The sequence below is a fragment of the Vombatus ursinus genome, unplaced genomic scaffold (assembly GCF_900497805.2).
Source record: "Vombatus ursinus unplaced genomic scaffold, bare-nosed wombat genome assembly UNPS02014959.1, whole genome shotgun sequence".
Lineage (NCBI taxonomy): Eukaryota > Metazoa > Chordata > Mammalia > Diprotodontia > Vombatidae > Vombatus > Vombatus ursinus.
In genome coordinates this window covers 6,211,327-6,228,820 of record NW_020954737.1, presented here as the reverse complement: position 1 = coordinate 6,228,820, position 17,494 = coordinate 6,211,327, and the positions used below count along the sequence as shown (strand labels likewise).

The 17,494-nt window shown below is 41.3% G+C and overlaps 1 protein-coding gene across 1 annotated transcript in view; it reads left to right on the top strand.

Moving 5' to 3' along the window:
* Positions 1-17,494, top strand: part of ITGB5 (integrin subunit beta 5) — a 191,064-nt gene that overhangs the window by 22,212 nt on the left and 151,358 nt on the right. The window lies entirely within an intron of this gene.

The following is a 17,494-nucleotide window of genomic DNA, read 5'->3' as shown; positions in this document are numbered from 1 at the left end:
CTCTCTCTCTCTCTCTCTCTCTCTCTCTCTCTCTCTCTCTATCTCTGTCTCTTTCCCTGTTGATTGTCTGTCCAACCTTTAAAGCAGAGATCCAATCTTTTCTCTTCCAGGAACCCTTCTCTGAACTCTACAATTCTTAATAACCTTCTACAGGCCTTTTCTAGCATGTTGTTTTGTAACTCTTTCATGCACTTATTTTTTGGCTCTATCAGAGATATCAGTATGAGTGTCTTGGTCCACTTCTAAATTGTAACGTTCCTCAGTACGCTCTTATCTAAACTTTGTGTTTCTTCAGCATCTAGTCGAGTACTCTGTTTTCTGTAAGTGTTTAATAAATGTTTGCTGAAGGAATGAATGCCAGTTAGTTTCAACCACAGCATTTATGAAGGTGTGCTTTAGTAGCCGCACTTCGAGCCTACTGTCTAGGGAAATGAAGGAGAAGAAAAATAGACATCTATCTTGTGATTATTCAGTTTTTTTTTAAAAAGGGAACCATATTAAAAAAAAAAAGCTTTAGCTAGAGAAGAATGGAAAGGAATGATTTAAAAAGTGACTCCCACAAATCCTTAAAATGACAACTTATTGGAAGCCCATGAAAATTTGTGCCAAGGATCAAAAGGACCAGCTACTCCCATAGCTTCACAGACAGCCCTGGGAAGTTAGGAAGCCCACTTTTATTTTCCCCATTTTTTTCCAGAAGAGGAAGCTGAGGTTCCTGGAAGTTCAATGACTTACGCACGGACACTCAGCTAGTGAGTCATAGGGACCGAGAGAAGAGTGAAAAAAGCCTCTAAGAAGGCCTAGTTAAAAGAAACTATGACTTAATTTTCCCAATCCTGTTTGTTAGGAAGGAACACTTTTTATTTATTTATATTTTTTTGAGTGAGGCAATTGGGGTTAAGTGACTTGCCCAGAGTCACACAGCTAGTAAGTATTATGTGTCTGAGGCCAGATGTGAACACACATCTTCCTGACTTCAGGGCCAGTGCTCTATCCACTGCGCCACCTAGCTGCCCCAATACCTATTATTTTTAAAGAGGCAGCTAGGTGTCAAAGTGGGCAGAGCACTGAGTCTGGAGTCAACAAGACTCATCTTCTTGAGTTCAAATTTAGCCTCAGATACTTAACTCTGTGACCCTGGGCAAGTCATTTAACCCTGTTTGCTTCAGTTCCTCATCTGTAAAATGACCTGGAGAAGGAAATGGCAAATCCCTCCAGTATCTCTCTCAAGAAAACCCCAAATGGGGTCTCGAAGAGTTGGATATGATTGAAATGAATGAACAACAACAACATCATAACTTCTACAGAGGCAGAATGGGATAGTGTATGGAGAGCAGACCTTGGTGGCAGGAAGACTTAGGTTTAAGATATGCCTCTGACAGCTATTGACAAGTCACTTAACCTGTCAGTGCCCTAGGCAGCTCTCTAAGGGGATGCATTTCTGAAGAGCTGCTAATTTGCATTGATGAAGGGAGTTTCCACACCGAAAGTTCACTACACTGCTGAAACTACAGATCCAGACACCTCCCCATCCCCTCCCCCACCCCTACCAAAGGTGCAGTCTCCACTAAAGTTTTCATCTGATCTCAATGATGATGCCAGTAGCGCTTTTGATTCTAGCAGAACCAAATCTTGAAATCTTGAGGCATTGAGGACGATCTTCATTGAACCACAGAATCAAAGAATTTGGGAGTGGGAAGAGACCTCAGTGGTCATTGAGTCCAATCCATTAATGATGACAGGCATCCCCATTATGATATAATCGACAAGCGGTCAGCTGGCCTCCGTCTGAACATCTCCAAAGAGGTAGTTTCTAAACCTCAGTTTCCTCATTTGTAAAATGGGGATAACAATACCTGGGCCCTATAGTTTATGTGAAAATCAGATGAGATCATGGATGTCTAAGGGCTTGGGAAACTGTACAATCCTTTATTAGCATGTGGCGTTGTGGTTCCTGGGTTGTAACACAGAAGAACCTAAGCAGTGATATCAAACTCTAATAGTCACAGGGAGCACTAAACCATACATAAGGATCCCTGTGCGCCATATTGACTTAAAAAACCACATGTTGACATTGTTTGTGCTCCATTGTAGTTTTGTGTATTTTGTTAACTGTTTCCTGATTAAATTTTAATCTGGTGGGGCTGCATTTGAGGCCGGGTGTTTGACACCTCTGCTGTAAAGAATTCAGGGTGGATAGGGAATTACAGTCTACATTGGACTTGGGTTCTATACCCATATCGGATACTTTCTAGCTGTGTGGCCCTGGGCAAGTCAGCTTAGTTAACTTCTTTGGATTTCAGTTTCCTCATCCATAAAATGAGGGGATTCGACTCAATGACCTCTAAGGTCATTTCCAGCTCCAAATATATACTCCTGTGGTCCTATCTTCAGTACATATAGCACATACCTAAGCTCTTTTGTTATAGAGAGCCAGAACCTGAAAAAGACTGGTATATGTTACATCAGTATATTAGTTGTAATCACATCAACAAAGCATCACCTCTGTGACCTGCTGGGACACAAACGTAGTTTCTTCACCAAAAACTCTGGGGTAGTGAGTTGTATTTGTGATAAGCTAATTTTTCCTATGTTCCTCTGTATATGCATTCATATACAGAAATACATTGTTAGTTATGTGGGAAAAGGCAGTTGTTGAATGGTGTTTACAGGTTAATTCCTTGCTTGGCTATACCTTTCTAGAAAGGAATGAAATGCCTGACCCTGGCTGAGGATTTTTTTGGGGTGCTGGGCGGGGTGGAGGGGGACTAGAGTGGGAGATTACAAATGTTCAAAATACTTGTGTTTGTAAATCAACGGACAAGTTAGTCAAATTAATTTATTGCCATGGCTTATTAGAGAGTATAAGTTGAAATGCCCATCTGAATCTGATTGTATTAATCTTTGAATTTTCTAATACTTACCCAGTGTGCATGAATGTTCAGAATGGTTCCTGATTCAGTTCAGTTCAACCATTAGCCCCTCAGACCTAGATTTAGATCTAGGAGGGCCCTTAGAGGTCATCTTGTCCAACTCCTCTATTTTTACAGATCAGAAAACTGAGGCTCAGAGAAGTTAAGTGACTTATCCAGGATGATTGTACCTAATAAGTGTCAGAGGCCAAGTCTTTCTAGGCTTCAAGTCTGGTACTCTACCCATTACTCCAGGCTGTCTCTCAGAAAAGCTGCTAGACCTGGAAGGGGTGGTAGAGATCATCTAATTGAAAATTTTTATTTTATAGGCGAACAAACCAAGGCCCCAGAAAGTTTAAGCAAATTTCCCAGAGTCTCATAGCTAGCATGTGACAGAGATAGGAGGAGAAGAACCCAGGTCTCTCTTCTCCTCCCTGACCCTCAGCTTTTTCCACCTGACCATGCTATTAATTCTGAATACCAGTCATATGATTAAAGTTTGTTGGGTATTATAATGAGGGAAAGGCAGAGGGAGCTGCTAGTTTAATTTTTACATTTGGGGGACTCTTAGTGGGCCACATTAGCCCACTTCTTAATTTATTTGGCCCATAACACAAATAGAAAGAGCAAGATGTATATCAATTGAAATATCCAGTGAGATAGATAGATTTGTAAAATACTTAGCACGGTGCCTGATGCATAGTGGGTGCTTAATAAATGCTTGTTCCCTTCCCTTGTTCCCCTTGTTTATAGGTTTGAAAATGAAGCATAACTTCTAAGTTCTTCAGTAAAAACCTAATGAAAGTCTGAAAGGTGAAAGCTAAGCTTTTTCAAAGTGGACTCCCTTTCCTTCAATAACTTCTTTTTTTCTAGGACAGAAAATGAGGAATTTTTAAAATTGAAAACTAGGAAAAGAGATTATTTTTATTGATTCTTCCAAAATTAGGTAGAACAGGGAGGTAAAATATTTTTTGTAACATTCTGTAAATTTGCTACTGAGAAAAATTTAAAGGATTGAAAATAGCAGTCTTAGTAAATTAATTTGATGATTGCTTTTAAAGGTTTTGGCTCTTTCTTTCCATCTTCCTTTCTGTCCTTTTATTTTCTCTCCCTCCCTCCCTCCTTTCCCCTTTCTCTTTCTGTCTTTTCTTAATTTCTCCTCCCTCCCTCCCTTCCTTCTCCTTTCCTTCCTTCCTTCCTCCCTCCCTTCCTTCCTCTCTTCCTTTCTTTCTTCCTTCCTCTCTCCCTCCCTTCCTTTCTTCCTTCCTCCCTCCCTCCCTCCCTTCTTTCCTTCCTTCCTTATTTCCTTCCTTCCTTTCTTCCTTCCTCTCTCTTTCTCTCCCATAAAGCAGAATGGCTCTGTGTGACCTTGGAGAGAGCATTTTGTCTTCCTGAGCCTCAGTTTCCTCAGCTCTAAAATGAAAGTTTTGTATTAGATGGTCTCTGAGATTATTTCCAGCTTGGAATCAATGGTAGTTTCCTTAATGTTAGGTTATACTTGATGATTTTCCAACTCCCATAAGTCAATAGCCTTTGGCAAAACAGTTCCTCACCACTAGTTTGAACTATTTCGACTTCAGAGCTTAGCAGTGGTTTTAGGGATCTGATTTCCAGTTGTTCAACTTCTGGTAGTTTCCATTTTCAGAGAGGCTGAAGGGAGGAGGAATAAAGACTCTGTAAAAATTATCATATCAGATGGGGCAAGGAGAGTTGTGCTGGTGAATGTTCAAAAATTGGCTCTTCAGAAAAAAATGCATGCAGGACAAACTTAAATTTCATTTGTATTAGTAATATTTTTTCCTATCACTTTCATGATCAACAAAATAATGTCAAAGCTTGGATTTATAGTGCTTGCCGATTTTGGAGGTGCAAATGCTCACACTGAAAATTTAACTATCTTGAAGGTAGGAACTACCTCCAGTAGCTCCTGGGTGGGGGCTCCATCTTGAATTGAGTTCATGCGAGAATCCTGGAAAAAAAGTTCTGAGCCTTTCACGTGATCCATCATTGTACTGGAAGACTTACATTGGGTTAGAAACTTCTTTGTGGGAGTTAATATGTGAACAGCTTAGGATACAGTACTCTAGGATCCTCAGTAATTTTTAAAACCTGGGGAGCAATGGAATGTGAACAGTGCCATCCTCTTTGTCATCAAGTTGGGTTGTTGTTTGGTTTTTTCATCTGTGTCTGACTCTTTGTGACTCCATTTGGGATTTTCTTGGCAAAGATAATGGAGTGGTTTGCCATTTCCTTCCCCAGTTCATTTTACAGATGAGGAAACTGAGGCAAACAGGGTTAAGTGACTTGCTTAGGGTCACATGGCTAGGAAGTATCTGAGGCCAAATTTGAACTCAGTTCTTCCTGATTCCAGGTCTGATACTCTATCCACAGTGCCATTCAGCTGCCCCCTCCCTCCCACAGGTGTTTGTGAGTGCTGCAGGCAGGTCTTTTGGACTCAAAGTTGCAAAGAAGGAGATGATCTACCTTGATTTAGAGGAAATTCTCCTCTGAGATCTCCCTAAAATAGCATGATCATAAGTCTAGACCCTATCCTTCATATGTATCATCTTTAAAAAAAAAAAAAAGCTTATTTCTTGATATCTTTTGTTTTTGGACATGTTTGCATAGCACCTTCCATGCGAACATATTTTTATTCCCCCCTTTTTTTCTTTTGATGAGGCAATTGGGGTTAAGTGACTTACCAGGGTCACTACCTTGCCAGCTAGTAAGTGTCAAGTGTCTGGTCTGAGACTGGATTTGAACTCAGGTCCTCCTGATTCAAGGCTGGTACTCTATGCACTGCGCCACCTAGCTGCCCCTTATCCCTATTTTTCAAATGAGGAAAACCAAACTTAGAGAAGTTAGTAATATTGTTCTTGGCTAGGTGGCCAGTAAATGTTGGAACTGGCCCTCTAGTCCTAGGCTTCTGCTTCCTAAGTCCTTGCACACCAATGCCCCAGGAATTGTGCTGAGGTGGCGTCTCCATGCAGGCTGACTTGCCTGCCAAGTGACAGGAGTGTAACTATTATGGGGAGTTTTCTATTCTTGGATCCCATCTGGCTACACCTGTGTGGCATCTCCCACCCTGCCTTGGGGCTCTTTCGAAGCCGTTAAACAAAGCTGCCTGCCAGGAGAGTCTGTTAGCTTTGTAGTGATCGCCTGCACTGGGTGTTGTCTCTTAGGACAAATTCATCTTCCTGGTGGGTCAATTTTCCCTGGGGGACAAGGGGGTAAAAAGCTGGTCCCACAGGTGCAGCTATGTTCTTTTCTCTCCTTTTGTGACTGGACAGAAGAGATGTGATTGACAGGACAGATCTTAACCACTCATACAGAGAAATAAAATAATTCATCAAAAGAATATTTTGTTGGATCAGGTACAGAGTATATAGAGAGAAAGGGAGAGAATCCTAATTATTTTGGACTTGTGAAAACTAATCTTGTTGTCTCGGCTATTTGGGGAGCTAGGTGGTGCAGTAGATAGAGAGTCCAACCTGGAGTCATTTTACCTGCCCCCCCCCCCACCCCGTACTCTTCCCCTGTGGGACTACACCTGGAGTTTTTTGTTCACTTCTAGACACTAGTCATTTAATCAGTTGTTGTTTGTCCTTCATTCTTGAAGAGGACCATGACATCAAGAAGATGATGCCATGACTTGCAAATGAATTGGATTTGAGTGAGGGAGGGCTGTGCAAGGTCACCAGCCTCACTTTCTCCTCTGGAGCCACCTGGGTCCAGTGGCCAGATAAAGATCAGGATGACTGGAGATGGCCTAGAATGCAGTGGGGGACCTTGGCCATCAGTTAATTAGAAGGGCATTTATTAAGCATTTATTAAGCACCTACTGTGTGCCAGGTATGGGGATACCAAAAGGCAAAAAATAGTCCCTGCCCTCAAGGAGCCCACAGTCTGATAAGCTGTATGACAACATGAGAGCATTACATACAAACAAAACCCATGCCAGGTTAATCAGAGATAATCCAGAGAGGGAAGGCACTAGCTTTAAGGGGAAGCAGGAAAGGCTTCTCACAGAAGGTGGGATTTTAGGTACGACTTGAAGAAAGCAAGAAAATCCAGGAGATGCTGATGAGGAGGGAGAGATTTCAGGCAGGTGCAACAGCCAGTGAAAGAAAATGCCTGGAGTTGGCAGATGAGACTTCAAGGGGGCCAATGTCACTGGGTCACTGATGTAAGGAAAGGGGAGAGATGGAAGAAGACTGGAAAGATAGGAAGGGACCAGGTTCTGAAGGGTTCGCACATTTTATAAAGGACATCGACAAACTGGAAAAGAGCCCAGAGAAGGGATAAGCAGATTGGTCACGGGCCTGGTGTCTGTGTTCTAGGAGGATCAATTGACAAGAATGAGAATGTTTTGCTTGGAGAAAAGAGGGCCAGAGAACAGCAGTGCTGTGATTCTGTCCATTTGCCAGGCGCTCCCAGGATTTTTGGCCTTTCTGCTCCTGCCAGAATCAGATAGATCTGTGGGCTCCCTCACAGGTGGTAATTTGACGATGGCCCCTATGCCTGTGAGTTCTGACCACTACCACCCAGCAGAACTTTTTAAAAGGGGCTGAAAACAGATATTCCTTGCCTGGGATCAGAATCCATTTGATGTTTCTACTTGATACACACATTAGAATGTCTGACCTTTTAGATACTGGATCCTTACCTTGTCCTCTGGGACTTTTCCTTTATTTCCAAAACTGTTCTGGTAGATGGGCTAAACCAGGTTGAGGTGACCAATGGACCTCAAATCCATCTGTGAGTTAGAGGGTTGTCTATCCTAAGCATGTGAAGACTTCCCCTCAGAGGAATGAGTGGATGAGAACCATTTGTTCTGATGACCAGGAAGGTGGCTGAAGCAGGTGCTGAGAGTTTGGTCAGACATCGAGGATGCCAAGGTCATCGCCTGCATCCCAGGCCGTGGCCAGTCGTCTTGACTTTTGCCCTCCCTGATGACTCAGGAAGAGAGACTGAGGCTGACGACTTTGTGCAGCTCTGCCTTACTTATAAATCCAATTCACTCACAAGTTGAGACATCAACTGTGATATCATTGGTCCTCTTTGAAAATGAAGGACGAACAAGGTCAAAGTTACTTATTTAGCTTTGACTCCCTACACAGACCCATGGCTTCCTCAAACTCCTGATAATTGCCTGGTTTTTGAAATCTTGCCTGAGCATCTGGGCTCACAGTCTTGGCCCTGCCTAACAAGCACTGTCCTGTTGTTGGCCATTCGTGTCACAGTATGACACTAACAAACTGCAGCTGCCATCTTGGTACCAGGGAGAGTATTGAACTTGGGTCACAAGACCTGAGTTCAAATCCTAGACCTTGGTCAAGTCTCTTAATTACTCCGGGCCTCAGTTTCCCCATATGTAAAATAGGGGATTAGAATAGGTGACGTCCAAGGTGCCTTCAGACTATGTGATCCTTCAAGGTGCACTGAAAGGCCTGACTGATTCTTGAAGTCTTCTCCTTCCTTGGTATCTCTTGGAATCCGGAGCACCCTTTAAGAATTGGCTTGTGTCACTTCTGAGGTGATGCCTTTCCTGTTAGTGCTGTCTGCATCCTCCCCCCAAGTTTGTATATACTGTGTATTTGCTTATCTTTATACATGCTGCCCGCTCCTGCCCCTCTTAGAATTAAGTTTCTTGAACATAGGGACTGTTGTCTTTTTCCGTGTTGTTTTTGTGTCCCCAATGTCTAGCACAGTGTTTGGTACCTAGTAGGTGCCTAATAAATGCTATTAAATTGAATTGAATTGACTTGAATTCTAGCCAACATAGATCTGTCCTAATCCCGATCATTTGTAACATTATTTAAAATCTTTTAATGAACAAAAAAAAACTTTACTGCCCCTTCTTCCATCCCTGCCCCCAAATATATATATATATATCTATATAAAAGAAAACCCTTGTAAAAATATGCATAATCAAGCAGAACTAATTCCCAGATTGGCTATATATAATGTATATTATTAATATATAATTATACACCATAGTATTATGATTATATATAATATGGCTATTTGTGTATGTATATATGTACATATATATATCTATCTCCCTCTCCTCTCTCCTCTCTCTCTCTCCCCCCCTCCCTCTTTCTCTCCCCTTTCCCTCTCTTTCTGTTTCTCTCTCTCTCCTCTTCTCTTTCCATCTCTCTGACTCTGTCTCTCTCTGTCTCTCTCTGTCTCTGCTCTGTCTGTCTCCTCTGTGTCCATCAGCTTGTCTGTCTAGAAGTGGGTAACATGCTTGCTTCATCATTGGTGTTCTGGAATAGTGGGTGGTCACTGCCTTGATCAGAATTCTTACATTTTTCAAAATTGTTTGCCTTTATAGTATTGTTGTGGGGGCAGCTAGGTGGCGCAGTGGATAGAGAGCTAGGCCTGGAGTCAGGAAGACTCATCTTCCTGAGTTCAAATTTGACCTCAGATACTTCCTAGCTGTGTGACCCTGGGCAAGTCACTTAACCCTGTTTAACTCAATTTCCTCACCTGTAAAATGAGCTGGAGAAGGAAATGGCAAATCACTCCAGTATCTCTGCCAAGAAAACCCCAAATGGGGTCACAAAGAGTTGGACATGACTGAAACAACTGAACCACTGCAGTCATGTTGTTGTGTCAGACTTGCTGTTGCATGTATTTTGTGTGGAATAAAAAGTTCTGTACCCTTTGGCATACACTTATAATCAGTTCATCACTTTGCCTGATATAATTAAACCTCATCCATCTAGAATGGAAATGAAATGACCCTTGTCTTGTCAATAGTGGAAATTACCCACTATTATTGCAGTATGCTTTAAGTTGTGGTAGTGCAAGCAGCACGGTAGGATCCTAGCAAGGGACCGTGTCCTTTAGTGGGGGAGTAGGAGGAGCTGAGTCTTAAGGTGTGGTAAGGGTACCTTAAAAAAAAAAACCAAACAAACTCTTACCTAGTTTATTTTATGCTCTGGTGAAAACATCCGTACTGCCTTCCCCGATTAAAAAAATCACTGTAGGGCTTTAGCCCTCCTTCTTGCCAGCACCAGCACGTGCCTGTGCAGCACCCCTGCCTTACCTCATTCCATTCTTGCATTCCTTTCCCTGTTTTCTTGATTCTTATGCCTTGCAAGTCTGTGCTTTGGTTGATTTTTTTTTGCATAGAAAAGGAGTCATAAATCATGCTCAAAACTGTTCTTTTGCCACACCAGAATAATTTTCCACTCAGCTGCACTCCCTCATGTGGACTTTTCCATCACGCCAACATCTCTTCATCCTGTAGGATCACTTCAGTCCTGGGAGGCATCTTATCAGTACCCCCTGTCTCCAGGCCCCCTCCCTCTGACTGGCGAGTGGAGAGTTCCTCTCAGAGCCTTCATTGAAGGAAGGGCTCAGGCCAACCATCTCTTTATTTTCCACCCAACATTACTCCTCTGGACTTTCCCATCATTCTCTCACAGGTTCCTTCCTCCTACCGCTGCCCCACCCTCCTCATCCTATTTCAGCTTCTTTTTGAATCTTGTCTATTGTAAGCTATATATTATGTCCGTATTTGCCCTCTGTATTTGTATTCCCAGCACTTAGCATAGTGCCTGGCACATAGTAGGCACTTAATAAATGTGAATTAAAAACATGGCAAGACCTATATGAACTGTTGCAAAATGAAGTGAGAAGAACCGGAAGATCATTGTGCACAGGGACAACAATGCAGAAATGATGATCCAACGTCAAAGACTTAGCTACTCTGATCAATACAACGATTCAAGACAATTCCAAAGGACTCATGATGAAAAAATACTATCCACCTCTAGAGAGAGAACTGATGAACTCTGAGTGCAAATTAAAGTGTAATTTTCTTACTTTCTTTATTTTTCTTGCTTTTTTTTGAAATGTGGCTAATATGGAAAGACATTTTGCATGATTTCACATGTATAATTGATATCATATTGCTTGGCTTCTCAGTGGCTGGGGGAGGGAATTTGGAACTTAAAATTGAAAAAGAAAAGAATGTTAAATAATAGTATTAATATATAATAATATAATATTATATCATAAATAATAGATTAAAATGTTAAGACTTATTTATTGATTGAACCAAAGTTAAAAATGAAATCATCTCAATTTTTCCTCAAATTTCAATCATAAACTCTGTGGCCTTTCCAAGATGAATGGCATCTATAACCATCTGCTTATGTTGAAGAAGCCTGTTTGTCATGACCTTCCTGGTCCTGATGGTCACACCTCATGGCAGCCTCTGTCTTCTCAAGCAGCAAAGGAGGAAAAGAGAACCTTAATTCATTTCTTCCCCATTAAAATGTGTGCTCCTTGAGAGCAGGGAGGACTTCATTTTTGTATTTTTATTCCAGGTCTATCACAGTGCTGGCACATAGTAGGTCAAATGTTTGCTAATGGATTGCTGAGAGGACATCTGTGATCCAGGCTTTACTAATGAGTAAAGGGCCACGTGTGGGAACTTTTTGGGTGATACAGCAGGTGTGAGCTTTGGTTTTAAGGGTTAGCTGGTGAACCACACAAGAAAGCCATGCACCAGAGCATTAATATGTCCCAGGTCCGTGAGGATGGAGGCTGCTTACAACAAGGCATGCATGGCCTGAGCACAGAACTGGACCAGGAGTGTGACTGCCTTTGTGCCTAATGGATCGGAAGGGATTGAGTGATAAAGTACAGGCATACCTCATTTTATTGCACTTTGCAGATGTTGTGTTTTTTACAGATTGAAGGTTTGTGGTAACCCTGCATCAGACAAGTTGTACTGAAACCATTTTCCCAACAGCATGTGCTCACATCTGTGTCTCTATGTCTCTCTGTCACATTTTAGTAATTCTTGCAATATTTCAAACTTTTTCATTATTATTGTATCTGTGATGGTGATCTGTGATCAGTAAACCTTGATGTTACTATTATGATTATTTTGGGGTGCCATGAACTATGCCCGTGTAAGACAGTGAACCTAATTGATATATGTGTGTGTTCTGACTGCTCCACTGATCACCCATTCCCCAGTCTTTCTTCCTCTCCTCAGGCCTCCCTATTCCATGAGACACAACAATACTGAAATTAGGCCAGTGAATAATCCTACAATGGCCTCTAAGTGTTCAAGTGAAAGGAAGAGTCAATCTATGCAGCAGACTTCATTGTTGTCTTATTTTTAAAAATTGCCATAGCCACCCCAACCTTCAGTAGCCACCACCCTGATCAGTTGTCAGCAGCCATTAACATTGATGCAAGACCCTCCACCAGCACAAAGATTATGACTTGCTGAAGGCTCAGATGATGGTTAGCATTTTTTTTAGCAGCAAAGTATTTACATTTTTTTAGACATAGTACTATTGCACAGTTATTAGACTGCAGCATAGTGTAAACATACTTTTTTATATGCACTGGGAAACCAAAAAATTTGTGTTACTCCCACTGTGATAATTGCTTTATTGCAGTGGTCTGGAACCAAATCCATAGTATCTCCAAGGAATGCCTGTATTGTGACCTTTCCAATTTGACATTATTTTGCTTTTTTCCTTACTTCCTTAGCAACATTTTTAACCTCAACCTTGTCTGGGTCAAATTAAAGGAAGGAATATCTAGCCCAGAGGACTAGGGGAAATTCAAATTCCAAGGAGGTTGGGGTGAGATGGACCAGTGTTGATCTGAAATAGGCTGATGAGAGATAGAGAAGAAACCTTTTGGGGAAGGGATTTGGGCACTTTAGTTGTGGAAACTGTTCCTAGCCTCCCAGGTAATTTTTAAAAAGGAACTCTTATGGCATGTCATGTTTCACCTCCTATCTCTGTATCTTTACAATGGCTATCTATCCCCATGTTGGAAATGTATTCCTTTATTGTATGAGTCTTGGAATTCCTGATTTCTTTCAAGACCCGGTTTAAGCACTGCCTTTTATAGGAAACTTTTCCTAGTTCCCCCAGGTGCTGTGCCCTTCCTTCCAAAACTACCTTGTTTCATTTTGAAGATATTCTGTATATACTTATCCCCTATTACACATGTGCATATCATTTCCCCTATTAGAATGGGAGCTCCTTAAGGACAAGATTATTTAATTTTTATCTCTGTACCCCCAGTAATTAGCACAGTGCCCAGCATATAGTAGGAGTATAATAAATGCTTGCTGAATGACTGATATATTTAGAGCTGAAAAGGAACTCAGCTCATCTTGACTGACAAATTTTCTCCTCCCTCTGCTCCCCCCTCCCAGGAAGATAATGAAATCTGCAATTTATAAGCTAGTGAGCTCTGATTTCAGACAAAATAATAGACGTTATTGTTAAGCGGATGGCTTGTGTGCATTTAGAAAGGAAGGCACAATGATTACTAAGAGCTAGTATGGTATAACGAATGAATTTATTAAGTAATTTATTAAGTTTATTCATTTATTAGGTGGGTTTTTATTCAGTGTTTACTGTGTGCCAAACATTGTGCTAAGTGCTAGGGATAGCAATACAAAACAAAAAAACCAAGACAGTCCCTTGCCCTCAAGCAACTCACATTCTTAATGAGGAGATAAATTTTGTTGTTCATTTTCAGTCATGCTCTTTGTGACACCATTTGGAGTTTTCTTGGAAAAGATATTGGAGTGGTTTGCCATTTCCTTCTCCAGCTCATTTTACAGATGAGAAACTGAGCAAACAGGGTGAAATGACTTGCTCAGAGTCATACAGCTAGTAAGTGTCTGAGTCCAGATTTGAACTCAGGAAGACTCATCTTCCCGACTCCAGGCCAGGCACCCTATCCACTTTGCCACCCAGATGCCCCAGTGATGGTCAGGGAGGGGCAAGTTGGTCCTAAAAGTTGACTTTCCTATCCAGGAACTACATTAGAGTTGATTTGATCATGATTGTGGTTCTGAACTAGTGGGAGCAGGGTAGAAGGGGTAACATGGCTATGAGGAGAAGGCCTGAGTGTCTGGAATGAAGTGAGGCTTGGCTGGGGCTCTTTTTGAAATATTAGTCTAGGAGAGGCAGTCACCAGTTTGGGGGGAGCAGGGAAGAGACCAGGGTAGAAGTTTATTCAGGAGGAAAAGTGATTGGCAAAGAAGGTCAGAGTCCAGAATGGGAGTGTCAGGCCATGAGGAGGGACTAATCTTTTTCATTTTTCACAGGGTTACAAGATTAGGGGAATGCTGTAAATGTAGGATCCTATATTTCAGCAAAGCATTTCACAGTCATTCATACTATCAGTGTAGAAAAGATGGAGACATTTGGGCTAAAGAACAGCATAGGATTACTATATTAATAGCTGGTTTACTTATCTCAAAGAGTAATTTGTTTTTTAAAAATATTTAATAGCATTTTATTTTTTTCCAATTACATGTAAAGACAATTTTCAACATTCATTTTTTGAAAGATTTTGAGTTCCAAATCTTTCTCCCTCCTTCCCTTTCCTCGCTCCTCCCCAAGACAGCAAACAATCTGATACAGGTTATACAGATGCCATCATGTAAAACATTTCCACATTAGTCCTGTTGTGAAAGAAGAAATAGAACAAAAGGAAACACACACACACACACACACACACACACACACACACAAACCAAATAAAATGAAAATAGTAAGCTTCAATCTGAATTCAGACCCCCTTATTTCTTTTTCTGGATGTGTATAGCATTTTCCATCATGAGTCTTTTGGAGTTGTCTTGGATCATTATATTGCTGAGAAGAGCTAAGTCAATCATAGTTGATCATCGTACAATGTTACAGTGATTGTATGCAATGTTCTCCTGGCTCTGTTCACTTCACTTTGCATCAGTGCATGTTGGTCTTTCCAGATTTTTCTGAAGTCCACCTCTTCGTTATTTCTTACAGCACAGTAGTATTCCATTATATTCATATACCACAACTTGTTCAGCCATTCTCAAATAGTAATTTATAATAGCGCCTTGTCAACTTGGTGAAAGGTCAGTCAGTCAACAAATGTTTATTGAATGTCTACTATGTGCTAAGCACTATGCTAAGTGTTGGGAATACAAATAAAGAAAGACAGTCTTTTATGGCTGCTTGCAATCTAAACAGTAGAAAACTGGTGTGTGTGTGTGTGTGTGTGTGTGTGTGTGTGTGTGTGTGTGACTGCTGATGAGATCTTGCAGGATGATGAGATTTTTTATGAGTTTCCTAGGGGCATGATATAGAAGTCTTTCTTTAGTGAAATGTTCCAGGGATTCATCCTTGGCCCAACATTCTTATCACTGACATAGAGGAAGGCAAATGCGACATGCCTATTTCCTTTGTAGATGACGCACAGCTAAAAAGAATAGTTAACATGGGAGGTAATAGGATCAGTACCCCAAAGGATTTTAGATTAAATCTAATAAGATGAAGCTTGATAGGGATGAATGTAAAGTGCTTCACTTGGGTTCAAAAAACCTACTTCACCAAGTGCAGGAGAGGGTAGGTATGGCTGGATAACTATTCTTGTGAAAAAAAGATACAGAGCATTCAGTACACTACAACTTCCATATAAGTTGACAGAATGACAATAAGCACAATGTAATTTTAGACTGGATTAAGAGAAGGTCAATGTCTAGAATGTAAGAGGCCAAAATAACAGTGGTAGGATGGTAAATGTTTAACAAACGTCTCTCTGAAGCATGACACACTTAAGTTTATAGTAACGTTTTCTCCAACACCTTCTTAAGTCTAGACAATCAGCAAAAACAATAAGTCAAGCTGTTATTTGCAGCATTTGTCAGTTTTCAAGGTGTCAATGCAATGTAAATGAAAATTTAATAACCAGCTTAGGAGCCAGCTGGCCCCAGCACACCCCTGTAGAGTTCCTCTGGACTCTATCCTGATCAGGCCACATCTGGTCTATTGTATTATGTTCAATTCTGAGCACCTGAGTTTAGGAAGGATATTGGAATATGTCCAGAATAGTATCACCAGAATGACAAGGAGATTAAATACCAAGGATTACTTGTAGGAAATGGGGATGCTTAATTTAGAGGCAGTTAGGTAGAACTCTGGTTAGAGTTCTGGGTCTGGGGTCAGGAAGGCTCATTCAAATTTGGCCTCAGATACTTATTAACTGTGTGACCCTGGGCAAGTCACTTAACTTTTGTCAGTCTCATTTTCTTCATTTGTAAAAATGGGAATACTAATAGCACCTACCTCCCAGGTTGTTGGGGCAGCTAGGTGGTGAAGTAGATAGAGTGCCAGGGCCTGGAGTCAGGAAGACTCATCTGCTTGAGTTCAAATCTGGCCTCAGATACTTCCTAGCTGTGTGACCCTGGGCAAGTCACTTAACTCTATTTGCCTCAGTTTCCTCATTTGTAAAATGAACTGGAGAAGGAAATGGCAACCCACTATAGTATCTTTGCCAAGAAAACCTCAAATGGGGTCGCAGAGAATTGGACATGACTAAAAAATGACCAAACAACAACCCAGGCTTGTTGTAAGAAGAAAAGAGAGAATATTTGTAAAGTGTTTTACAAACTTTAAAGTGCCATATAAATGCTAGTTATCATTATCTCACTTTGGGCAGAGGGAGGTGGATCATGATAGTTGCCTTCAAGTATTTGAAGGGCCCTACTCTGAAAGAGGTTTGGTCTGCCTGGTGCCCCTGGAGAAAGAATTAGGAGCAAAGGAGAGAAGTTTCAGCGAGGCAGATTTAAGCTTGTTATAAGGAAAAATGTCTGACCAGGGGTTGGGAACCTGTGGCCTCAAGGCCATGTAACCACTGGAACTCTCTGAGAAGTAGAATCAACTGCTTCAGGAGGGGTGGGCTCTCCATGACCAGTGGTTTCCAAGTTGAAGATGGACTGCTGTAGAATGATTGGTAGCAAACTCAAATAGAAATGGATCCCTGCTGGCTGCATATTGACTTAGAAAACCACACATAATATTATCTTTGTCGTATTGTCGTATTGTATTTTTATTTGTTTTGTAAAACATTTAATCTGATTTTTAATCTGATTCTGCTGTGCTGAATTTTGTGGGCCAAGTCTCTTGGTTTCAAGTTCATGGAACAAGGCCTCCACTCTCTGGTTATCCCCTGGCCTCCCCCGACTCACTTTGTTACTTCCTTTTGTGTGTCATTTCCCTCCCTTGTATTGTAAGTTCCTTGAGGGGAAGGACTATCTCTTTATTAATTATATCCCCATCACTTAGCACAACATTCTGCATATAATAGTCACTTAATAAATATTTATTGGATTGGATTGGATTGGATAGTTAATATCTGTGCTGTAGAGGATTCCTGTTCAGTTTGGACCAGATGACTTTGGAAGTCCCTGAGAATCTCTGATTCCACGGTTGTATCTCCGAGCGCAAAATCAAATACTCCTTTTGACATATCACAGAAGCCTCCTTATAGAAAAGGCTAGTTTAGCAGAAATGCTCGAAGGGGCTCTGCCGACCTCACATCAGAATTGCTCATCCTAGGAAAACCTGTTTAATTCTTCTTAGGGATAATCCGTTCTGTTTCTCCTGAATACACAGTCTGATGATCCAGTAAGTATGTGTGTTATATGTGTAGTGCAATGGCTAGGACCCTGACCCTGGATTCAGAAAGACCTGAGTTAAAATCAGACCTTGGACACTAGCTGTGTGACCCTGGACCAGTCACTTAGCTGCTGC